Source organism: Microcebus murinus, chromosome 15, assembly GCF_040939455.1.
Source record: "Microcebus murinus isolate Inina chromosome 15, M.murinus_Inina_mat1.0, whole genome shotgun sequence".
Taxonomy (NCBI): Eukaryota; Metazoa; Chordata; class Mammalia; order Primates; family Cheirogaleidae; genus Microcebus; species Microcebus murinus.
The window spans coordinates 63,972,853-63,999,768 of NC_134118.1; the positions used below are offsets into that span (position 1 = coordinate 63,972,853).

The window sequence follows — 26,916 nt, forward strand, 5'->3', positions numbered from 1 at the left end:
GATATTGTCACTGATGCCAGCAATCAAATGAAATGTTGACTCTGAGCAGAATGACTAATATGGAGGGTTAGCTCTTTTTTTAGAATACGCTTGAGATTCTATATGCAGCATACACACGTGTTAAGTTATCTATAATATACACATGCACATATAAAAGATTGAATAAAGGCAGCTGTAAAACTTCCTAACATGTTATAGTCAGTAATTAACGCAAATTGGAATGAAAACACTCTAGACTGCAGTCTTTTGGAGGCAGGAGCTCATAATCCCCAAAGATTCAGAAGCATTACCTCATTGCAGCCTTGAGACAAGCTGAGCATTCACTCTAGGTCTTACCCAGCATGCACCGGTTCACACAAAGACAACAGAGGCGTGACCAATCACATTGTGGCTAGCAGGCACTGTTTCAAAGCCCTCTCCCAATATTACCCATTGACATGCTCGCTGGCAGCCTGCTGAACTTGTCGTCATGGCAACACATCCCAGCTGCTCACCGAGGCTTGTTATATTACTTTTCCTTTTCACCACTCACTTAGCTAATTAAAAATTTAGAACTATGTTTTGCATGTTGGACGCACACTGAAACAATGCAGGGTCCTTTTTTTCTTTTCTATCTTCATTTTTTTTTTCCAATGGCGCTTTTAAAAATGCGGGGAAAAGCAAATTGAAGGACACTCCCATGAAGTCCCAATATAACCAATCAATAGAGAGTCTGCATGTAGCTCCAGCCAGATGGAATTTGTCGCTAAACCTAATCTGCAGCAAAGCAAAACCAAACCATGAACATCACTAAAGATGTTCTTCCTGTTTTGAAATCTAGAAGCCAATTCAGCATTGATTATTTATGTTGAAATGTGTGCATTATTGTTGGTCAAAATATTCTTTTAATATTTTTATTTAACACAATTCTGATTTAAAGCAGCTTTACCCATAATTCCATAATGCAAGCAGAGTAAATAAATAAATAAAGCACAGACAGAAGATCCTGTAAAAACTGCCAATATGGCAAGTGTTAAAAGAGGTTCCTGGCAAAAAGCATGCCTGTGAATCTGACACATGTTTTAGATTTGACCACCAAAATGCAACACGGCTGAGGAAGGGCGGAAACAAACGATAGCCTTGCAGTTGAAAACCCATGAAAAGAAAATGCCAGCTTTTGTTTACCAAAGCACAGAGAAATAAATTAAACCTCCCAAACTGTTTCAGAGATGATGGCTGTCTCACACACATCACCTTTTTGAAAACTCCCCTAATACCTTGAGTTATACCTTTAAAACAGGAGTTGATACCCCTGGCATTCTTAGAATTCTAAGGTAAAGATTTCTCTTGGTATTTCCTCCTTCCAGGTAACATATTTAACAGAATAGAAAGAAAATTAAAAATGGAAACAATGTTCATTGTAAATAAGCAGAGGCAAGAGACAACAAAGTGGTTCTGAAAGTCTAAATGTTACAGCTAACGAGAGAAGTCTATACCAATTTCAATTAAAAGATATCAAAAACAGGCTTGGAGAGGTGGTATGGCTTCTGCTTCCTCCCAGGTTGGGTCTACTAATTGTTCTCAGTCTGAAATAATCCAGGACTGTCTGATTTGTAGCATTCAGTCCTCAAGCACAATGCAAATATATAATCAGACAGACTGGTTCTGTTCTCTGCAAAACTGCCTGCATACCTGAACTTTCAGTTCTACCACCAAATACCACTGAAAAGAAGTCCCATCCACTGAGAGTTAGAAACTTCGAGGAAGATGTTCAGAGCTCTGATTTGTCTGTGAGGGGTGTGGAAGGAATGCAGGCCTGGGAAAGTGAGGCCAAGATGATGGACAGAGCTATTTTGGGTATTAGAGGTAAATATTGTTTACTTCCTCCCTGTCTTCTGACCTCAAATAACCAACAGATGGAGATCTGGGATGCGGCTCCCAGTTAAACATGGCAGACTGCAAACAGTGCCTGGAACGCCCACTATGATGATAGTAGGAGGAATAAGAAAGAAGAGAATGAGAGGGAAGACGAAAACACATGAAATTATCAAATAATCGTGGAAGCTGGAAAAGCAGATGGATGAGAGGTAGCTGAATTAAGACAGTGAAGAAAGTTTAAATACATATACAAGAGGAAAAGCCAACCATGGACGGTGGTGTGGGCGTAGCAATTCTGAAATAATTTTGTATACATGGTGTGAATGAGAAAATTAGTAATGGGGAAAGGAAAAGAGAGTCCAGTGATACCACTATTAATGCCTGCTTTTTAGAAAATGAATATAGACATAAGTCCTAGTTCTGTCCACTGAAAATCTCTAGAGGCAACGCCACCACAGTAGCAAAGAGCCCTATAGCATTCAGAATCTTGGGTTCTAAATACCATTCCCCACTAAAAGAAACCAGGGTTAGGCCGGGCGTGGTGGCTCACGCCTGTAATCCTAGCACTCTGGGAGGCCGAGGCGGGCGGATTGCTCCAGGTCAGGAGTTCGAAACTAGCCTGAGCAAGAGTGAGACCCCGTCTCTACTATAAATAGAAAGAAATTAATTGGCCAACTAATACATATATAGAAAAAATTAGCTGGGCTTGGTGGCACATGCCTGTAGTCCCAGCTACTTGGGATGCAGGAGGATTGCTTGAGCCCAGGAGTTTGAGGTTGCTGTGAGCTAGGCTGACGCCATGGCACTCACTCTAGCCTGGGCGACAAAGTGAGACTCTGTCTCAAAAAAAAAAAGAAACCAGGGTGCCTTAGAGAAAAAATTGATTCTCATGTATAGGTCCTAGGCACAAAAAGCACAGGTGAACCTGGAACATCTTTTTGTCCCAGAAAGCAAGAAAAAGCTCAAAAAGGGATGGGGACACCTCAAAAGACACAGGGAATAAGATTGAAGAGGTTTCTTTGGCCAAATTGGGAACAAGTGGAATACAAATAGCATGTCTGCAAAAGACTACTACCCCTTGAATAATAGAAAAAGAATCCATGAGACCATTGTGATACAAAAACAAATGAAAAATTACAGGGCATGCAGGAAAGGACAGGGCTTGTTTTTCTTTTTAAACAAATGATGCCAATGCATAACTTTAGAAGGAAGTATAGAATTGGAATATCACATTTGCAACTACCATTGTAATAAGTGGTTACAGCAAGAGTTATTGATGCATGATAAAACCATAGGGTAAAAGGTTGTTGGAAAACAAGCTATTCATATAGTCTCAAAACATAAACAAATAGATTATTTTTAATTACAAAAAGCAAAAAGACAATGGAGAAACCAGGCTGATACTACCATAACCAAATGTTCAAACTTGGTATCACCAATGAGACAAAGCGCCACCATGTGCCTCCTAATACTATGCATGAAAAGAACACAACACAACCTGTGTATTAATGGTAGTCTTGCCAAAAAAAAAAAATGCTTAGTCTAAATTTAACCATGAAGAAATAATCAGACTTCAAATTGAGAAACATTCTGTGAAACACCTGACCCGTAATGTTCAAAAAGGTCAACATCCTAAAAGACAAAAAGGAGGCTGGAAAACTGTTTTATATTAAAAGAAACTGAAGACATGTGACTAAATATAACATGTGATCCTTAGAGTTTAGAATTAAAAAATAAGAAAGAAAAAAAAAACAGCTATAAAGGATGTCATTGGCACAACAGGAAAAATTTAAATATAAATTATATATTAGAAATAGTATTATATCTACAATCATCTTTCTGAATTTGGTAATTTTAGTTTTATTATGTAAGAGAAAGTCCTGGTTTTGGGGAAATGTACCCCTAAAATATTTAGGAGTGAAGAATCATGATGTTTTCAACTACTATCAAATGATACAGAAGACATTAGATGATAGAATCCCAGCACTTTGGGAGGTTGAGGTGGGAGGATCCTGAGCCCAGGAGTTTGAGACCAGCCTAAGCAACCTAGTGAGATCCCGTCTCTACAAAATAATTTCTTTTTAAAAAAAATTAGCCATGTGTGGTGGTGTGCACCTGTAGTCTCAGCTACTTGGGAGGCTGAAGCAGGAGGATCACTTGAGACCAGGATTTCCAGGCTGCAGTGAGCTGTGATCATGCCACTGGCACTCCAGCCTGGGCAACAGACTGAGACCCTGTCTCAAAAAAAAAAAACAAAAAAAGATAAAATATAGAATAGATAGATAGATCCAACAAATGTGGCAAAATGTTAACCATTAATAAATCTAGGTGGAGAGTATACTGGTGTTTGTTTCATGTATTTTGTAAGTTTTGTTTTGCAAGAAATAAATTCAAAGCTTGAGGGAGAAAAGAATGAGGGAATGTCTCCAGAATTCAGGTTTTGTTAAAGGTAAGGTGTAGAACAAGACTGAAAACAGAACTATTACTTGAAAAACTTTATAAAAACACTCAGCCCTACTCCTGTATTGAATACAGCTACTTCTTAACTCAGGCAAATGACAGAAATTTTACATTCTGGAGAGGTTCAACCAGACAAGGTGTTAACTTCAGGACACGAAGCGTAGCTGAGGGGGAAATCAGGTACGGAATGAAATGGGATTATGTGAAAAATCGCACACCTTTCTCCTCTTCTAGAACGCTGGTGCAGTGGAGACTGGTAGACTCTTCTGGGGAAACCGACTGCTCCAAGAGGAAGGACCCGAGATACCCTGGGCAGATCACTCTGCAGGAAGGTCCAAAAGGGGTTAAGCCCCACCTCCCGCAGAACTTCCAAACCGCACGTTAGTGCTTCTATAGATCAAAACGCAGCAAAAACTAGAAAAGGAACTTTAAAGTAGAGACAAAGCACAGAGTAGAAGGACTCTCTCCCAAATCCCTAAAAATAATATTCCCAGGAAGCTACTAGAGATGGGTGCCCAGCACAATAAGGAAGTAAACCAAGGAGCAGGAAGACATGGGGCCTAGAAAACAGTGAATCCAACACAGGGGTAGTGAGAAGAAAACTCTCAGATAACAGCCAGCCTAGAAAGCAGTTAATCCAGATCAGAGCAGAACAAGGAAAGTCTCCAAGAAAGGAGGAAAACAGACAGATTACTTGAGATACTCAATCATTCAGGGAAAAAATACTGGTAGGTATCTGGCACATCTGATGCAGCATTGAGGAGAAAATTAAAGATGTATTTTTTAAAAACTATGCAATTAAAAAAAAAGGCAATCACCAATCCCAGGCAAAACAAATGGTTGTATAAGGAAAGTAAATATCTTCATAGTGCAATACGTGGTCCCTCAAAGAATAAAAATTCCATAGTCTGGCCAGGCATGGTGGATCACGCCTGTAATCCTAGCACTCTGGGAGGCCGAGGCGGGCAGATTGCTCGAGGTCAGGAGTTCGAAACCAGCCTGAGCAAGAGGGAGACCCCGTCTCTACTATAAATAGAAAGAAATTCATTGGCCAACTAATATATATAGAAAAAATGAGCCGGGCCCGGTGGCTCACGCCTGTAATCCTAGCGCTCTGGGAGGCCAAGGCGGGGGGATTGCTCGAGGTTAGGAGTTCCAAACCAGCCTGAGCAAGAGCGAGACCCCGTCTCTACTATAAATAGAAAGAAATTAATTGGCCAACTAATATATATAGAAAAAATGAGCCGGGCATGGTGGCACATGCCTGCAGTCCCAGCTACTTGGGAGGCTGAGGCAGAAGGATCACTTGAGCCCAGGAGTTTGAGGTTGCTGTGAGCAAGGCTTGACGCCATGGCACTCACTCTAGCCTGGGCAACAAAGCGAGACTCTGTCTCAAAAAAAAAAAAAATTCCATAGTCATCATAATATGAACATTGATTATTGATTTAGCTTTAAATTCTCCCATAACTACACCGGGAAGACAAAGGGAAAGGAAGTTAGTGTCTAAGGAAGCTAAATTTCATTTGCCCTTGTAGAATGACAAATGACAGCATCTCAAAGTAACATCAAGATAATGCATTACAAGCACACGATTAAGAAATCAGATAAATACCAAAGAAAAAACTAAAAGAGTTGAAGGAAAAGCCTCTGAGGAGTGGAAATCAGCAAGTGGGGTGGGGTGGGGTGTCAGGTGACTGGTGTCTTCCATTATACTTAATGGGGGGGTGTTGTATGTTGAGTGTATTTACAATAATAGTTGCATTATTTGACTTCTTAAACTATGTACATAATTAACTTTGTAAAAGTGAAAATTATGAAAACAAAACAAAAGCACAGGCTTGGGTAGGGCAGAAATCAGTCCACTAGTCAGACCTTTATGGAGCCCTCCCATGGGCCCTGCACTGTGGCAAGAAGCGCTCCACGGTGCCGTGGTGAAAGTCCGTTCAGTTTCTATCTTTCTCATGTGATTAAAAAATAAACAAACATTAATCATGGAAATTAGTTTTTAGCAAGAGCTACTATGAGGTTTACCTTAATGCAGGGGTCCTCAAACTTTTTAAACAGGGGGGCCAGTTCACTGTCCCTCAGACCGTTGGAGAGTGCGCACTGTGGGCCCGGGACGAGTCGGCTGCTAAGCAGGACAGGCAGCCCGGCAAAAACACCCAGTGGGCCGGATAAATGTCCTAGGCGGGCGGCATGTGGCCTGCGGGCCATAGTTTGAGGACGCCTGCCTTAATGGGTACAAAGGGAGCTATCTGTCAACATGAAACTACTTTTAAATACCTCTTATGAAAATTAGAGGTTAGAATGCTAGTTATGCAAGAGTATAACAAATTTCAGTCATTCACTTAGCAAACATTGATGAGAACCACCCTTCTGGCTCCCTCACACACTAGCTGTAGGACTTGGGGCAAGTTTTTAACTACCCAGTGTCTTAGTTTCCTCATCTGTAAAATGGGCATGATAATAATACATACCTCATAATAGCAGGTGGCACGGAAAAAATGCTCAATCAAGTTGAGTGGGGCCTCGGGCTGGCCATGGAGGTACAACTTGAACAAGAGACAGCCATTGCCCTCCAGGGCCTCCAGGGAGTGGGGCAGAAGGTGGCAAAGAGCAGGCCACAGAATGCAGGGTCACGAAGGAACCACAGGGTAGGGGCTAGCAGATACGCTCCCAATACCCCACTTGCCATCACCACCAGCCCACCCTGCACGAGGACTAGCATTTCTAAAGTGAACTAAAAAGACACTCGTCCCAAAAAATGCTTCTTTAAAAAATAAAGTTTTGTGGTCAAATCAGTCTGGGAAATACTATGCTTCATACCCCTTTTGGGAGAATCCCCACTTTCATTTGCATATTTAAGACTCTAAGCAGTCCTACAGTGAAGAAAATGGTTTAATTTTGTTTAATCCAGCATTTCCCAAACTAATTTGGCATGGACCTCTTTTTTTTTCCAAGAGGCCCATGTGTCATAAAGTTGCTTGCTGCTCCACAAACACCCTGGGAGCCACCGTCGTAGGTTTCAAGAGTGTCAAGATGAAGAAACTGTGAGTCTGCTCCTCCTATCTCACAGCTGTTTAAATTCCTTTTCGGTTTACCCCAATTATTCTGACAATGTTTAAAGCGCTCAAATTTTTACAGAGGAAATATTACTTAATAGAAAACTCCCCTAACTAAATTACTTTTGTGAAAAGGAATCTAATATACATTGGTGAGATCTATATATACTTTTGAAAGCGATCAGATCATTGATTTCAAATAATTCAGAATCAAGAAAAAACTGCAATAAAGTTTTAGAACAGAAGTAAACTCAGTAATAGATTCTTTACTCTTTTCTTTAGAAGAACACTATGGGCCAGGAGCGCTGGCTCACGCCTGTAATCCTAGCAACTCTGGGAGACTGAGGCGGGTGAATTGCTCGAGGTCAGGAGTTCAAAACCAGCCTGAGCAAGAGCGAGACCTTGTCTCTACTAAAAATAGAAATTAATTGGCCAACTAATACATACAGAAAAAATTAGCCAGGCTTGGTGGCGCATGCCTGTAGTCCCAGCTACTTGGGAGGCTGAGGCAGCAGGATCGCTTGAGCCCAGGAGTTTGAGGTTGCTGTGAGCTAGGCTGATGCCACGGCACTCACTCTAGCCTGGGCATCAAAGCGAGACTCTGTCTCAAAAAAAAAAAAAGAAGAAGAAGAAGAAGAACACTATGAATCCTGGCTAATTTGTGAAATGAGATGTGTTATGGTTTTAACAGTATATATAACAGTCTGTATCAATCAGATACCTGCACTCATGTATTTATTGTAGCACTATTCACAACAGCCAATAGATGGAATCAACCCAAGTGTCCATGAGCGAATGACTGGGTAAAGAAAAGGTGGTATATATACACCATAAAATACTACTCGGCCAGAAAAAAAGAACAAAATCATGTCTTTTGCAGCAACATGGATGGAATTGGAGGCCATTATCTTCAGTGAAATAACTCAGAAACAGAAAATCAAATACTGCATGTTCTCACTTGTAATTGGAAGCTAAACAGCGTGTACTCATGGACATAGAGTGTGGAATAACAGACACTGGAGACTCGGAAGAGTGGGAGGGTGGGAGGCAGTGAGGGATGAGAAATTCCTCAACAGGTACAATGTACATTATTTGGGTGGCAGTTACACCAAAGCCCAGACTTCACCACAATGCAATATATACATGTGTCCAAACTGCACTGGTACCCACTAAAATTATACAAATTAAAAAAAAACAAAAACATCTACATCATAAGACCTCTTTTAGAGCACCTCTTTTAAAAAAGTAGTACGTGGGTTCTACAGCCGCGTTCCTGTTCTGAAATATGCATGACTTGGATTATTGTACATTCACTTGCTTCTCTTGCCTTTTGAGAAAACTCATAAATACATTCCTTCTGTACTGGAGATTTGTGAGAGAGACAGTCTGGAAGTCCAATGCTGTTTATCTCACAGAAAACAAAACTGCTTTAATGTGAGAAAACTACAAAGGGTTACAGGGGAAGCGATGGACAGTAAAGACAGTCACTCATCTACTAAACACTGGATAAGAGACTCTTTCCTCTAAATCATGGATGAAAAACAGCTGTGCAGAGGCAGCTACAGCGACATCCTTTCCCCAGTCTGGCTCCTCTTCCCGCTGCTGTCACCCCGATTCCTTCCTGCAGGAGGAACAAGTTCCTAAAGTGCCTCAACTGGTGCCACCCCCGAGGGGATCCCCCCTCACCCTTCTTATGAAACAATCAGCTTTTTCACCCGGGGCAGTGGATGCTGGATCTTTCTGCTCAGACCCCAGCGAACATCTCTAACTGCACCTTTCAGCAGGAGTTCCCACCTCCCACCCAGCTCTGAGCTCCCGACATCGGCCCCCAGGAGGCTTTCTGCAGGCTGCTCGGCCGCACGCGGCTGCCCCTTTCCTGGGCCGGTGCCCCCAGCACACTGTTGCTTCCGCAGGGGCCCAGGTCTCATGCACTGCGGCGTGCCTGACCGCCCGCTCCGTGCCACCCCATCTCCGCCACGCAGAGCCACTTCCCCAGTGAGGCCTCCCAGTGGCTCCTTGGGGCACTGGAGTCTTCTCTGCATCCCGCCTTCCAAGACCTCCCCAGGCGCTCCAGCCACCCTGGGCTCCAGGCTGCTTTCTGCTGCCCATCTGTAGCCTTCACACTGCTCGCCCCGGGGGCGTCCTGCCCAGGACATGAGCCCTTCTTCTGAACTTCCCAACAGCCCAGTGTTTCCTTTCCCTCATGTTTGATTCTCTCTCTCTCTCCCACTAAACTGGGGCCCTTTCAAGTCTGCTCATCAGAGTACACATATCCTCAAATAATCCCAGACCTAGACATTGCCAGGCTCACAATAAGCCGCCAAGACCACGTGCAGAATGAATAAATGAACAAACTAAATGTCTTAATCTACCTGGAGAAATAAAAACCAAAAAATATTTCAGCTTTGGCTGCCTCTTCTCTGAAATAGCAATGTAATCTAGTAAGAGTACAATGCAGGTAGCACATTAATCAAATATAATAAAAATGCTATCCAATGATGAGAAGAGCACGGCTAAAATAAAAACTTTATGACTTTTAATTCCAGGTATTAACTGTAAGGAGGAGACCTTAACCCTCAGAGGGACACTATGAGAGAGGAGTGGGGAGAGGCAACCCAGCTAGAGGTGAGACATAAATGCTGAAAGGCATGGAACATCTCCATCCACGTGAAAGCACAAAATTTAAATATGATTTGGCTAAACTTCTACAGGTATGAGACCGCCAGCTTGAAACAACAAGTGCTCGATAAAAAATATGATTAAAAAAATATCTTGTGAATCTAAAATATATTGGTATTAAAATTAAGAAAGTACAGCAAATCACATACCTAAAATATGAGGACTGTAATGGCAGTTTCTTAAAATTTAAGGATCAAGAACAACAGAAGGAAAATGATAACCTTTGAATTTCCATGTTTGGAAAATTAATATTGTGTTTGCTTTAAAATATGCCTATGTGAATATTTGTTTAGCAATTTGCCTCCTGAGATTTTATGGCTTGCGATTACCTCTGGTATCTCCTTCTCTCCTTCTACTTTAAGTTTCCTCCTCTTTCTGTCATGCTTGATCTCTGGGTCTGATTGGCAGCTGTGAACGCTGTTTCACCCCAACTCTGATACCAATAACTTCAATTTCTCCATAAGAACACCCAAAACAATGATCAAAACTAACACAATGCCACTGCTGCGTGGAACTTTAGTGGATATCACTTATTACTTTTCTTAAGATCTCTAAGATAAAAATCAGCATCTTTGTTTCAGCAATGGATAAATTAGGGGCAAGGAGAAGAAAAGATCCAAGATTTAGTTAGCACCATCTAAGTTCCAGAGACAGTACTTAACATGTTCTCTCATGTAATCATAATAGTAACACAGTAAGTTAGGTCTCATTGCTACAATTTTAAAAATAAAGTGTTAATAAGCTAACAGCTTGTCCAGCGGCTACACAGTCAGAGCAACAGCCCCAGGAACACCTGGACCCCTCCCTAGAGATTATTCCCCAAACTATGTGTTGAACTAACAGCCATGTGAAGCTGAATTGGGAAACGCCCCACCTGCCAATTTTGAAGTGCTACGTATCAGTTCAGGGACAAAGCATAAACGTGGGACCTAAAAATAGTCTGTTGGCTTCTCCTTTTTGAAAGGAAATGAGGCTCCACATACTTGTCAAACATCTCTCTCTACTTACCCTTAACCATAAGTTTGCAAGAATGAAGCCTTGTGATAACAACTTAGGATAGCACCGATTCAAGTCAAAAGTCAATTTATAACACGATACGCCAAGTGCAATAATATCGGTGTATGGGAAACTGTACCGGGACACAGAGGAGGAACACTTCTGCTGTGATGGGAGAGCCCTGACACAGACAACAGAAAGGTGACAGGAAGGAGTCCTCAGGAAGGAGGGAGGGGAACGTTTCTAAGCAGAGAAAAAGCATAACAGAAAAACAGAACGAACACCTATTGAGTACTGATCCATAAGGCAACCATTACTTAATTTTCCCAACAAGCTAACGGGACAGTACTATTATAATTCACTTCATACAGACAGAGAAACAGAAGCACAAAAAGAAGCGGAATAACGTATACAACTAGTAGAAGAGGGGAGGTCTGTGTATAACCAGAGAGTCGACACAACGGTGCGTATTTTGGGACTTGCATTGTATGAGAAGCAAAAGACAGCTCCGCCCCCCCCCCAAACTACACACCTAATAAACCAGTAAATGCCAAGGGCATGGTCAGCCCTCCGAATCTGTGGGTACTATATCTGCAGACCCAACCAACCATGGATTGCAAATATTGGGGAAAAAACTCAAACAATAAAAAATAACAATACAACAATAAAAAGAATACAAATTTTAAAAATACAGTATAACAACTAGTTACATAGCATTTACATTGTACTAGGTATTTTAAGTATATCTAAAGATGATTTAAAGTTTACAGGAGGATGTGTGGAGGTTATATGCAAATACAGTCATCCCTCGCTATCAGATTGGGGTTGGTTCCAGGACCAAAATCCAGGGATGCTCAAGTCTCTGATATAAAATGGTGTCGTATTTCCACATAACCTATTCACATCCTCCTGTACACTTTAAATCATCTCCAGATTATGCGTAATACCGAATGCAATGTAAATGCTATGTAAATAGTTGTACTACATTGTTTAGGGGATCATGACAAGGAAAAAAGTCTGTACATGTTTGCTATAGATGCAATTATTTTTATTTCAGCATAATAAGGGGGTACAAATGTTAAGGTTACATACATTGCTATTACCTTCCCTCCCCCAAGTCAGAACTTCAAGCGTGTCCAGGCCCCCGACAATGCACAATGCACTTATAATGTATATATATAAACCCATCCCCTAACCCCCACCTGCCCGACACCTGATAAATGTTTATATATATATATATATATATATATATAACATTTTGGTTAGATTTTATAACTTTGCCTTTATTTAGCAAAGGTTAGAGGTATGCCCTTCCCCTCCACACTGTTCGCTGCATCCCTCAGATGTGGGTCTATCCCCCCACTCCCCCAAATCTCTGGTGACCACCACCACCCTTTGAGCACCATAATGATAATCAGTCAGTACCAATGTGATGGCGAGTACATGTGGAGCCCATTTTTCTGATCTTGTGTCACCTCACTTTGGATAATGGGCTTAAGCTCAATTGCTTTCCAAATATTTTGGATCCATGGTTGGTGGAGTCCACAGTGCAGAACCCACAGATATAGAAGGGCCTCCAATTTTGGTATCCATGTAATTCCTAGAACCAACCTCCTCCTGGGCGCTCAGGGACGACGGTACTTCTATTAAGTTCTTCCTGTGTGCTTGGCACTTTTCACATACGTAATCTCACTTAATCCTCATCTCTGAAGCAGTTATTATCACAATAGCCATTTCACAAATGAGGAGGTCGATGCTAAAAAAGGACATGTAAATTACCCAACGTCACACAACAAATAAACTCAGAACTTGGAATCAAGTCAGCCTGACTCAAAAGCCCACGATTTTAAGCACTATGTTTTACTGTTATTTTATGTAAGACAGAGAGGTGATCTGAAACAATGAAAAAGTGTTTGTTACCTTGAATTCAGCCAGTACTTGTATTTATTTGTTTTAGAACCAGACCAGATATACCTAGGAAACATTACTGCTTCCTTTCCAAAATCATTTACCCTGAGTACCCATTTACATAGAAAATATTTTAAATTGTTTCATTTAAAAAACTGTGGTCCTAAGGGAGCTGTGCACTACATTCTAAATGGTTTTATTCAGATTTACACCGTTAAGCATTTCATGACTGAAGTTTTTAAAACAGCTTAAAGAAATATATTCTAGAGGAGGAGAAGATGACTACAGTTCCTAGCAAGGAGAGAGGAAATGATGCACCCCAGCAAAACAAACCGAAGATAAAAGAACACACGGAATGAGGACAAGACAGCATTTCCGAAAGTCTCAGTCAGAACCTAAATTACCAGCGTCCTTTAGCCCTCACTCAAATGGTGTGCTTTGATTTCAGGGATGTAAAACAACTTTGCTGTACTATGCCAAATGGATTTCCTCAACCCTTTGCAACATTCATAATCCCCCAAGAAAACGGAACCTTCTTTGTTTTCACAAAACTTTTTCTCTGGAGAAATGCTATAGGTTCTGTTTTTAAATGCAGACCTACAGGCATTCATAGCAACTCGCGCCCATCCAAACCAACTTCAGCACAACTAACGTTGGCTCAAAGTACAGATGCAACTTGAACTTGGAAATGACCTATAAAACCTAAAGGACAAAACCACTTACTATTATGAAGCCCATTAAACAAATCATTCTAATCAACCGGTAATCAAGAAGTCACTTTGCCCACTTTTTAATGGGGTCGTTTGATTTTTTTCTTGCTGGTTTTCCTGAGTTCTATATATAGATTCTAGTTATCAGCCCTTTATCGGATGTGTATCATGTGAATATTTTCTCCCATTCTGTAGGTTGTCTGTTTGCTCTCATGATAGTTTCCTTGGCTGTGCATAAGTTTTATAATTTGATCAGGTCCCATTTATTCATATTTGTTGTTGCTGTGATTGCCTTTGGGGTCTTCTTCATAAATTCTTTCCTTAGGCCAATGTCTAGAAGAGTTTTTCCAACATTTTCTACTACAATTCTTATAGTTTTATGCCTTAGGTATAAGTCTCTTATTCACCAAGAGTTGATTTTTGTGAGAGGTGCGGATCCTGTTTCAGTCTTCTACATGTGGCTATCCAATTTTCCCAGCACCATTTATTGAATAAGGATTCTTTTCCCCAGTGTATATTTTTGTCTGCTTTGTCAAAGATTAGATGGCTGTATGAGGATGGTTTTATATCTGGTTTCTCAGTTCTGCTCCATTGGTCAATGTCTCTGTTCTTGTGCCAATATCATGCTGTTTTAGTTACTATGGCCTTGTAGTATAGCTTAAAGTTTGATAAATAGATGCCTCCCAATTTGCTCTTTTTGCTTAAGATTGCTTTTACTATACGGGGTCTTCTCTGGTTCCACACGAAGCATAGAATTATTTCTTCTAGATCTGTGAAAAATAATGTTGATACCTTAATAGGGATTACACTGAATCTGTAGGTCACTTTGGGTAGTAGAAACGTTTTAACAATGTTCACTCTGCTGACCCACGAGCATGGTACAGTTTTCCACCTGTTCACATTCTCTGCTATTTCCTTCCTCAGTGTTTCATAGTTCTCCCTGTAGAGGTCTTTCACCTCCTTAGTTAAACATATTCCTAGGTATTTTATTTTCTTTGTTGCCATTGTGAAAGCTATTGGGTCTTTGATTTGGTTCTCGGTTTGACTGTTGTTGGCATATGGGAATGCTACTGATTTCTGTTCATTGATTTTGTAACCTAAGACTTTGCTGTATTTGTTTATCGATTCTAGTAGTCTCATGGAAGGATCTTTGGGGTTTTCTAGATATAAGATCATATCATCAGCAAAGAGCAATAGTTTGACCTCTTCTACCCCCATTCAGATGTCCTTGATTTCCTTCTCTTGTCTGATTTCTCTGGCTAGGACTTCTAGCACCATGTTGGATAGAAGTGGTGATAGAGGGCAAACTTGTCTGGTTCCCTTTCTAAGTGGGAATGCTTTCAATTTTTCCCCATTCAGTATGATGTCAGCTGTGGGTTTGTCATATATGGCTTTTATCATTTTTAGGTAAGTCCTGTCTATGCCTATTTTGTTAAGTGTTCTTATCATAAAAGAGTGTTAAATTTTATTGAATGTTTTTTCTGCATCTTTTGAGAGGATCAAAGAATATGAACAGAAACTTTTTAAAAGAAGACAGACTAATGGCCAACAAACATATCAAAAAGTGATCAACATCTCTTATCATCAGGGAAATACAAATCAAAACCACTATCACCTAACTCCCATGAGAATGAGTTGTATAAAAAAGTCCCAAAACTATAAATGTTGGCAAGGATATAGAGAGATAGGAACACTCATACACTGCTGGTGGGACTGCAAACTAGTACAAGCTCTGTGGAAAGTAATATGGAGATACCTCAAAGAGCTAAAAGTAGAACTACCATTTGATCCAGCAGTCCCATTACTGGGCATCTACCCAAAGGAACAAAAGACAGTCTATAAAAAAGACATCTGCACTAGAATGTTTATACAGCACAATTCACAATTGCAAAGATATGGAAACAACCCAAGGGCCCATCAATACATGAGTGGATTAATAAAATGTGGTATATGGATACCATGGAGTTCTACTCAACCACAAAAAAACAATGATGATTAATGATACACCTCTTGTATTATCCTGCATAGAGCTAGAGCCCATTCTCAGTGAAGTATCACAAGAATGGAAAAACAAGCACCACATGTACTCACTATCAAATTGGTATTAACTGATCAATATTTACATGCACATAAAGTAGTAATATTCATGGGATGTGCGCAGGTGGGAGCGGGGAGGAGGGGATGGGTATATTCACACCTTACAGGTGTGGTGTGCACTACCTGAAAGATAGACATGCTTCAAGCTCTGACTTGGGTGGGGCAAAGGCAATATATGTAACCTAAACATTTGTACCCCTGTAATAGGCTGAAATAAATAAATAAATAAAATTTTTATGAAAGAAGTCACTTTGATGAACTGATATGTAACTACTATTTTATCCTGATTTGCTTTGTGAATTTTCTCCAACTTCCTAGGAAGAATTAGTTCTCTCCTCTCTATATATACATTCACAACATTTATGAAAATGTAATTTATTTTTTTAGATTTACATGTCTGTCTTCTGCATGGGACACCTTTGAATCCATCACACTTAGCATAATGTTCACTAGTAGCTACACAGGGGTGGTGTCCCTGGTTAGATTTTTTAAAAATCATAAAACTCAAAAATGATTGTGCATTTCTAGTTCTCATCATATGTTTTAAATTCTTGGCCACTTTATTTCTTTATATTTTTATTTTTAAAATATTTTTACCATGGAGAATCTCAAATACATTCAAATGTTAGCACCACAGTATCTTAAACTCCCAGGTACCTATCACTCAGCTTTAATAAATTACTTGTTTTCATCCCTCTTTATAGAAACGGAACTGGAAATCATAGATGATATATAATAGGTATAATTTAGTTAAGAAAAACTATGCAAACTTATACACAAAGAGGAGTCCTTGGCTCTACGTAAGAAAGGTGTTTTCAGATAAAATAAAATGTTTTAGATTTTTGAAAAATGTTTCCCTGCTTTAGCTGAGTTTAACAACTGAACAACCAGCGACTGGTCCTGCTCATGAAGAGGACTGTCAAGTATGCAAACACAGGGTCATTGTCCCATAATATCCTATACCTATAACCAATGCCAGTTAAAAGAGTAAATACATTTAATGATGAAAGATCAGGGTTCTCTTCCCATCTAAACTTTCATCTGGCTTAACAAATCTTGCTAAATTTGGAATCTGTTTCTTTTGTACTGCCACTCTGAAAGTTGACTGCATCCCAGATTCACACATTCTAGTAAAGTTGAAAACTCACCACTGCCAGAATTGGAATTCAAAGTTCCAGCTATAAGATGAACTGATAAGCAATGCTTCCACAGCAACACAGAAACAAAGGCCTTTTTCTTCATAAAATGAAACTATTTAATGACAATGATAATAAAGACTTCTAATTTCAGGGCCATAAGAATTGATTTCACACCATTAAAAAAAGAGGTGTTTTAAAACCACATGACAAAAAAAAAAAATCTTTATAAATGTGATCTCTGTGTTCTCCTATATGTTCTGGCTTTTCAGTTCCACAAAGGTCCTGACTGCCATGTGTTTTCTGAAACTGAAACAGTAGTAAGCCCACATTTTACCAATCAGAGCTCTTTTATCTCTTTTGGGAGTGCCTAAAAATTATGTAAATTATGCAATAAGGAATGACTTCTTTTTAAGGAAGGGAAGATATAATTGAAGGGGAGCTGGAGGACAACATGTTTGTGTACAAAGGTTATAAAAATGAAAGGGGGAAGTATAAGTATCTCATAGATAGGAGCTCAGAAGAATCAGAAGATTCTCAGCGATCCGTCAGTACTGACGGAGCCCAGATCCAACAACCAGAAGTCTGGTTCCATGGGGCGAGTCATAAATGTTCTACAATGATGTGGGTTTTTCAAAATTTTTGTTTTCCTGTTTTTTAAAAACAAAAAGCTTTGCATGTATGTATAGTACAAATGTATAAGATAACTGTTCTACAAATGTCTAAACTAAAAGGAAATGAGCTGGTTGATCAATCAATAGTAAATTGGATTGTACCTTTGTTGACATGTATGTTCTCAGTGTCAAAGTTTATTCAACTGTTGGCTGTAGATCTCAGAGCTGTTAACATTAAGATTGCATTGAATGAGCCAAAATCAAAGATGCCTCTGCTGTTTACACATTAGGCATGAAGGCTAATTACTTACTAATCCTTGAGGGTTTTAAACGCCTTTGATGTATTAAATACCCCTGAGGACCATCCGTATTTTTTAATGGGTTGAGGACAGACCCTTCAACACATGGGGAATCTAACAGCTGAAGAGCAATAGTAGGTTGCCAGGCATGTTGACGTGACAAATGTCAATAGGAGAACCATTATTGTCTCGTCATAGAGAAATCTTGCATTCTCTCTCTAACCAAGGTGTACAATAAAAAATTCACAATCAATTCATTTACATTTCATATCTGTGTTTCTTCCAGTGGCATTTTTTAATGCACAACACATAAACTTAATATTATTAGCACTAATTCCATCTGCCATTTGCTAATGACTTACTATGTGCCAGACACTGTGCTAAGTACTTTGAGCACATAATGTGACTTCCACCTTGCTTATCACCGTATGCCCAGTATACTTAGTAGGTATCTACACCTCCCAACCTATGCACAAATACTAGAAATATTTTTTGAATGAATGAAAGAACTGAACAGTAGAAGAACCAGAAGAATGAGTACAAATGATTATGATGAACAAATACCTATTAGTCATACTCTATCAGCACAATGGAATCCATAATTCAGTCTACTCAGTTTGTAGACTAATTTGGTACATGAAAAGATAAACTAAAGATTACCTAATTTTTTTCACTAACTCATCACCCTTATCTCTAGCCTATGTAAAAGAAGGTAGATCTGAGCTTATTTCATAAAAAGTGGTTGGTTAGCCATAACAGATCAAAAATACACGGCAAACTTTGTGTCACCTGAATGTTTTATTTATCAACAAGTATTTGTTCCATAATTATTTTATGCAATTGGAATTGTTAAATAAAAGTTTTAAACATTAAAATAAGTGAGTTTGGAAATTTATAAGGAGCCATAGGTTTATACTAAAATATAATGTATAAAATATTTAGTCCAATGAGTACTAGATAAATTTTTGTTTGTTTGTTTGGAGACAGAGTCTTGCTCTATTGCCCAGGCTGAAGTGCAGCGATCACAGCTCACTGCAGCCTTGAACTCAAGCAATCTTCCCGCCTCAGCCTCCCAAATTGCTGGGATTACAAGCGTAAGCTGCCAGGCCAGGACTAAGAAGTTTTTAAAGGAAGTCAGTCTTTCAAACACTGCTGATTGGAGGGTAAATTTAGTACAACCAACTCAGAAAACAATATTTGACCTCTGTCATCATGCAACCAACCTAGGTTATCTTAGAGTTTCAAATTATTAATAGATTGCGCTACATTCCTTTTGATGACAACATCTGGTGAAGCTGGTTTTTTTGGTGGTTGCTGTGATAAAAAGCAGTATTGTGCAAAAATCAGTGTGGAGCAGGAATAAGGGTGGCTGTTCTCCATGTAATTCCCAGGTCTAAGAAATTCTGCAGTGCTCAGAGCGCCAGTATGCAGTGCACACCTCTCCTGAGTAAATGGACTTACTTAAGAATAAAGTATTTTTTAAATTTGTTACTAAGTTGATAGCACATAAATATCCATTTAGTCGCTTGGGTCTTATTAATGAGTAAATAGAACAATTAGATATTTCTTTTGCCCTAGTAATTCCATGAAAAAAATGACTGGGGCTTGAAAGATTCTAGGAACCAACAAAGCCAGGGAACCAGTGACTGATGTCAAGGGGCACCTTGATTTCAGAAATGATCACTATGTACACCTTCAAATAAGGAAATACTGTAATTATGATCACTCCTGATGTATCTATATCACACTGTTCAGAATTTTGAAGAATTTGACATCTCTTCACCACGATGTAATTTTCCAGATAAGAAAACTGAGAAACATGCCCCAGGTCACAGGGCTAGGAGAACACCAGCGCCTGAATGTAGATCTAGGACTGCCTGCACCAACCCTGGCACTCCGCACTTTACCACAGCCTCCGCCCCGCCAGTGACAGAGTACATTATGCATAATACTCAAGAAAGAGCAATTCTAAAATATATGTCACCATCTACAGTGCGTTGACTGGTGGCCCCCATCTAAATCCTAAACCCCTCAACCTGTGAATGTGGCTTACTGGGGAAAGGGTCTTGGCAGATGAGATTAAGTGAAGGATCTCAAGATGAGAAGATCATCCTGGACTACCCAGTGGGCCCTAAATCCAATGAAGAGAAGAGGAGAAGACACAGAGGAAAACGCCATGTGAAGACAGGTGCAGAGGTTGGAGTGATGCAGCCACAAGCTTTAAAGAACAAGCTGGAACCCATACTACTAAGTGAAGTATCCCAAGAATGGAAAAACAAGCACCAGATATATTCTCCAGCAAACTGGTATTAACTGAGTAGCACCTAAGTGGACACATAGGTGCTACAGTAATAGGGTATTGGGCAGGTGGGAGGGGGGAGGGGGGCGGGTATATACATACATAGTGAGTGAGATGTGCACCATCTGGGGGATGGTCATGATGGAGACTCAGACTTTTGGGGGGAGGGGGGGTAATGGGCATTTATTGAAACCTTAAAATCTGTACCCCCATAATATACCAAAATAAAAAAAAATAATTAAAAAAAAAAAAGAACACCTGGGACCACCAGAATTTGGAAGGTGGAGGGAAGGACTCTCTCCTAGGTCCAACACCTTGACTTCTGGCCTTCAGAACTATGAAAGAATAAATTTCTGGTGGTTGTAAGCCACCCAGTTTATGATACTCTGTCACAGCAGCCCTGGGAAACTAACATGTCACCCTCCTTGGGTCCAACTCACAAAATGATCATGTTTCTTACTAATCACTTAAAAACCCAAATCACCTGGTTAATTATTGATAGCTTTCACAAGTCCAAAATCTGAAAACAGTCTTCTACTCAGCATATACCAAGGAGCTGACTCTTTTGATCAATTTTATCACATGCCTTGCATTTTTTAAAATTATTCACCTAAAGAAAAAATTTTTTTATTTCATAAAATTTTTATTTTCATTAGCAGCCTACAAAAAGATGGACATTTTAAATCAGAAATGGTGTCATATAACAACTGATGTTATCTGTTCAAGGCTAGAAAAAAATTCTAAAATGCATTTCAAAACAGTCATCCTAAAATTAGGCAGAATGTTGTCTCCAAGATAATGGTGAATTTTGAAAACCGAAGTTAACACACAGAAGCCATAGCATTTGAAAGAGAAAACTTTAGTAATAAAATAGATTCTTACTATTTAAAAAAAAAGATGTAAGAAATATCAACGAAAATAATCGGCCTTTCTTCAAAAATAACAGGAAAAAAAAAATGATGGGCACCCTACATATTTCCCAGAAAAATCCACAAGGCACATACATTCACTAAAAGCTCCTGTATGAAAGAATGTTTGTAAAATGTGCTTATAAATCAATGGCTTCTTGTTTCATCAACTTCAGATGGACTGATTATACCAGCGCTTCTCAAACTACCTATGACAAAGGATACTGTTGTAAAATATAATAAAAATGAATTATCAGAGAAAAATAAAATGACAAACAAAAGCAAGCTCACATTTTTTCCAAATTGTCATTGATTATAAGCAGATATAAAATTACATTTCAATAAATATAATCAGAGCAAATAAAACAGGAAAAATTAAAGACAAATATTGCACATTGTTCCTGGAAAGTGTGTACACAGGCCATTACTTTAGGGAAATGCTGCTATACTCGTAATTCTTTGTCTTTGTGTAATAGTAATGAAACAAAATTTAGGGGAGAAATAGTATTCCTCATATTAAATGCCTATACACACAAGCTAAACAAACTAAGTACATCAATAAAGTTTTTAATGTGACAAATGAGCTTGCTTCTTGCTTGTTAATTTATTAATATAAACTGGATGATGACAATGCTACTCTCAGAAGATAATGTGTATATAAAATACCTCAATGCTCTGTTTTAATAACGGTTGCAGCAGAGAAACCAGTCTCACAAAATGTTAATGAGAATGGAAGAATTATTTAAAGCAATTTCAGCAAGCTCAGGATTTTTTTTTAACTTTTACTCAAAATAAAGCCAGAGACACTGTATTTTCAAAATTCATCTCGAATCCTTCACCAGTAGTTTCAACAATTTGTTCTGTAAAGTTAGAGTTAAGTTTACATCATCTATTGATGAAATCAATGGTTTCCAAATTTTTTGAGTTACAGAAATTAACTTTAAAATACTGCATGTTGTGACCAGCCTGAGCAACACAGTGAGACCCCATCTCTACAAAAAACAGAAAAACTAGCTGGGCATGGTGGTGTGAGCCTATAGTCCCAGCTACTCAGGAGGCTGAGGCAGGAAGGATGGCTTGCAACCAGGAGTTTGAGGGGGCAGTGAGTTATGATGATGGAAAATAGAGTGAGACCCTGTCTCAAAAAAAAAAAAAAGAAAAGAAAAAATTAAAAAATATATTGCATGTTGTAACAGAGCATGACTGTTCTACGGCTCCCACCACACCTAAACTCAATGAGACAAGTCCACTAATCATATGCCTGCATGCTGCTGAAATGTCAACCTGCTATCAGCTTTTAGATGCCTACTGTCAATTCTTTTTTTTTTTTTTTTTCAAAGCAATTACGGTATGTTATGTCAATTCTTTAATGCATGTCCTTATGGACCTATCCACCTGCCCCACTCTGAGTAGCTCTGAAACAAATGCTGACATCCCTAGGCAAGTGCCATGGCCTCATCCAATAAAAGGAAGGTCAAATGGCTTCTTGAGTGTTGGAAATAAAAGAAGACACAGTCTTCTGTCCATTGGAAATTCTCTCCTTCAGGACAGATAAAGAATTGATGATAGCCTTTCAAGAAAGCTATATCTAAATTGGGGAATTGAAATTAACTAAGAGAATTCTGGATTAATAATTTTTTAAAAGACAGTTTATCTATCTCAGCTGAAGCATCACGTACATTAAATAGTTGCAATGTGTTCTGAATTTTCCTTGCATGTTACTAAGCTTTCTTCTAGGCAGGGTGCGACTCATAGGGAAAGAAAGGTCCAGTGAATGCCTGTCAAATGAAATGGAGAGCACCACAGGCCCTACCCAAGGGTGCTTTAACTGTACATCAAACACGTCTCCACCGCTCCAAGTACATAAAAATAGATGCATGTGTAAATCCAAGATACTGTCATAATTATTTCCCTCCATACTTATTACACCCATTTCAAAGTTTGTTAAAATGAGTTAGATAACATTTTTGCAAAGAAAGCTCATAATGTACAAAAGTAACAATCCTCTGACCACCAAATTACAACTCTAAATGTTTTTAAAAATTGTCTATTCTTATAAACCCCCTTTCAATCATTAATTACAATGGAAATAAGGTGACACAGCATTTGCAGGACACAGAAGTGGTTACAACAGATAACATGTATGAAGTTATGAAATAAGGCAAATCTGTCTTACAGCACATACATGTTCATGCTATACTTCTAAGAATACAAGCAGGCTGGCAACTCTAAATATTAAAGAATTCCATGTACCTACCCTTCTCCTTTAAATAAGCTTATTTGTACGTGTAATCAAAAAAGCTCTTAATCTCTTAAAATCTAGATTTTTCATTTATTGTCTTCAAACACCACTCTGCCTACCAATAATCATGTATAAGCAAAATTCAGTGTTTTGGTCAATCTTTTCCATTTAAAAAAAAAAGACACTGTAAAATCTTGGAATAAAGTAAAAGACACTTTACTCAATAAACTCATGATACACGGTGAAAAAAAAGAAAAACAGAGAGAGAAAATATGCCAAAACCTTATAGGAGAAATATAAAGTGATATCCATCAATCGCAGCCCTACAAAGAAGAAAAGCTGTGCTCAAGCAATTAGCAAAATCGGAAGGGCTAGGTCTGTTTTTCAGGACAGAGAAGAGGGAAGGTTTCACATGGACAGTGCAAAAGGACCCCAGATGGAAGAAACAGCACTTGCCAAGGCTTGGGGGAAGAGTACAGATGTACTTCAGTTTAAATTCTACTAGTAGTAGGATTAGGGGTGGTGAGGATTTCAGGTTTAAATTTATATACATGTATATTGTTTGAAGTTCCTACAGGAAAGTATTTCTTTTGTCATTTTAAAAAGTAACCTTTTTTTTTTCTCCAAGGAATGTTCTGAAGTATAAAATCCAAATTTGAAATACAGACGGTTCATTTCAACAAAAATTCAGGATGCTTCAGGATATATCAAGTACTGTGTATCAGGTGTTCTACTTTAAAAATTAAGAATAAAAAAAAAATGTCACCTAATTATCACACTTATATCCCGACTTTTGAAATGCAAACACCATTACCATAAATCTGAACTATAGAAGAAGAGGCAAGCAGAGGAGACTAGCAGTTTTTAAGTCCAGCCTTTAGTTGCAGGCACAGTGGCAGGTACTTTAATACATTACTATCCCATTAATTCTCACAATAACCCTATAAATTAGGATTAGGTACTTGTGTCTACAGATGAAGTAAGACTCCAAGACAGTTTAAAAGGATTCTAAAATCATACAGCTACAGACATGGCTACAAAGCACACACGACTAGAATTCAAAGTCTGGTTCAACTTTCCCAGGCTACCAACTGCTCAGCCCCTGTGCCCTACCTCTGATCTCCACCCTCACCCACCTGTGTCCCTCTCACTTCAGATACCCTTCCACTTTTTCTAGAACAGGGATATAAGACTTTATTCACACTCACAATTCTCTAGGGACTGCCAACGGAAAAGCATCCAAAATCTGCAAAATCACTTAGAGAGGTTCATTCTAAGCTGAATATGTGCGACCATGGCCCAGAGAGCCATGCCCAAGAAGCCTTGAGCAAGTGGTCTTGCTGTGGTTGGGCTCCAGTTTGGTTTTATACATTTCAGGGAGACCGGAAGTTCAGGTAGAGTCATGAATCAATACATGGAAGGTGTACATCGGTGTGGCCCCAAAAGGCAGGACATCTCCAAGCGGGGGATTACTGGTTACAGGCAGGTTTAAAGATGCTCTGATGTGTGACTGGTTAAAGAAATGAAGCTTTGCCTAAAAGCTTGGAATGTTTTAAGATAAGGAAGTCTGTTAATCAGAGACAAGTCCCCAACATATACCCGGAGTCAACAGATCTATTAAGTAAATTGATGACCTGCAGGTGTGGTTTAAACTGTGTCTTGCATATTGCATAGCCTTCGGCTGTTAATGCGTTATTAATACAGAGGGTATCTCCAATAAGGGAAGGGGGCATGAGGAGGCATGTCTGACCTCCCTTCTCATGGCCAGCAACTCAGCTTTAGGGTATTTCTGGGGTTCCCTTGGCCAAGAGGGGGTCCATTCAGTCAGCTGGGGGACCTAAGATTTTTAGTTCCCAGGAGTTAGCCCCAAAATGCGACACTCCAGGCCTAAGTGAAAGAGAGCTCTAAATATGAACTTCCAATTGCCTTTTTCCCACCTTCTTCTCCTTCTGGTCAACAGGGTGGTATCCAGTGGGGAGGTTTTGGGTATTTGTAAGGCAGCTGTGCTTGAGAAGTGCCACTGGTATTGAGGTTCCAGGGGTGCCGCAGGCTCCTCCCAATGCACAAGGCAGAGCCCCAGAAGGTGTGTTCCTGTCCTGCCTGGGCTTTCCGATGCTTGCTCGACACCCATGCCGGGAAACGTCTGTTTGTAATTACCTGCACTTAGAACTCCATTTTGCATGGAAACACAAAACTGCCCGGTTTTAATAAAAGCTGAATTTTCCGGGATTACAACTGGACACGGAACGACTAAACTTTGTTTTGTTTGAAATGCTGCCGTTAGTTCTCATTCCAGAAAACTGGGTCACCGACGGCAATGTGGTTGCTGTGTTTAAAGCGCCGGTGCAAGGCGGCTGGGGCAGCCCGCACGCGCACTGGCGGCCACTCCGCTGATAGGCGCGAGCGTCTGACGTCGTCCGTGCGCGCTAGCGCGGCCCTGTCCAAGCATGCGCACAGCAAAACGCGCCTTATTTTACTAAAAGTTACATTCTTCTTATTTCTCATTTATTTTACAATTAGGGAACATATTGATTCTTTGAAGTTAAGTGCGTAAACGGATTATATTTCAGGGGAAGGCAAGAAGCATTACCAAAGTATCTGTTGTTTAGAAAAAGAAAAGGAGATTTGTTGAGGGCCATGAACTGCTGCTCTAAATCAAGGAATTGTTGAATAGAAGATTTTGCATGTTTGTTTTAATTGTCACTAATTGCTGTATAACTGGATAAGTCAGTAAAGGAGACAAGAAGAAAAGACAGACTGTATAAAAAGGAAGACAAAATAAAGATAATACTATCGAAAATTTTTTAAAGGCTGTATACCTTGATCAGGGTGCTTGAATATTCTCCTTTTTGTGATTTAATAGAAAGGAGGTGAGGCAGGGTATTCAGCAGAGAGGGCCTGAGATTGCTTAATTAAATATAATATTTACATTTTAATCTTTAAATAGCTTAGAATCAGGTTTGAATTTCTTATATCTTCCAACACATCTTCATTCTTACCCCACCTTCAGATTAATTTACTTTTATTCTCTTTGTCCATTTTTTCCATTTAGTTAATTTTTAAATCAAATTATGTTTATGTATCTCCCTAAGACATCTCAAATCCTTTTGGAGGAGGGAGGATAAGGTGGAGGATAAGTAAGTAATAAATGCTCTTTCAAACAATAGATGTTACAATTTTAACTACCACATCAAAAGCTGAAATTGTTAGTATAATAATACTTATATATTGGACACAAGGTATTAGATCATAAAACTTTCCTGTTTTTTGGTATAGATTTTTAGGCAAACACTTTTATTTCAATAAGAATTAGACATGCTTTAAAAAGTCATTCCCAATTATGTCTTTGGCTAAATCTACAGTATCAAACTTAAAGTCAATAGGTATCATTTAAAATACATTGGGGAAAGGCATGATGTTTGTATCTGTCCACAAACACAAATAAATATTGGACATGTACCAGATAATCTGCCTCTGAAATTATCCAGGAGCTTAAGGAGAAACTTTTCTATGGATGTACATTAAAAGTGTAAACATTGGCTAATATAAACATTAGCTAATAAATCATTCAGAAAGCAATGTCAGATTTGTATATTTTTCATTGTCATTTAGAATGTGAATCTGCTTCTTGCCAACTTCATATGCATAT

General features: G+C 39.2%; 1 protein-coding gene across 3 annotated transcripts in view; it reads right to left on the reverse strand.

The window, feature by feature from the left end:
* Positions 1-26,916, reverse strand: part of STOX2 (storkhead box 2) — a 101,497-nt gene that overhangs the window by 51,404 nt on the left and 23,177 nt on the right. The window contains exon 1 of one of the 3 annotated variants that reach the window (XM_012784978.3): positions 1-20,042. This exon is cut by the window's left edge and continues 23,751 nt beyond it. The exons of the other annotated variants lie outside the window; for them this stretch is intronic. The gene's annotated coding sequence lies outside the window, so the exon portion shown is untranslated. Of the gene's footprint in view, positions 20,043-26,916 lie in introns of those variants that run through there. 3 annotated transcript variants of the gene reach the window in all.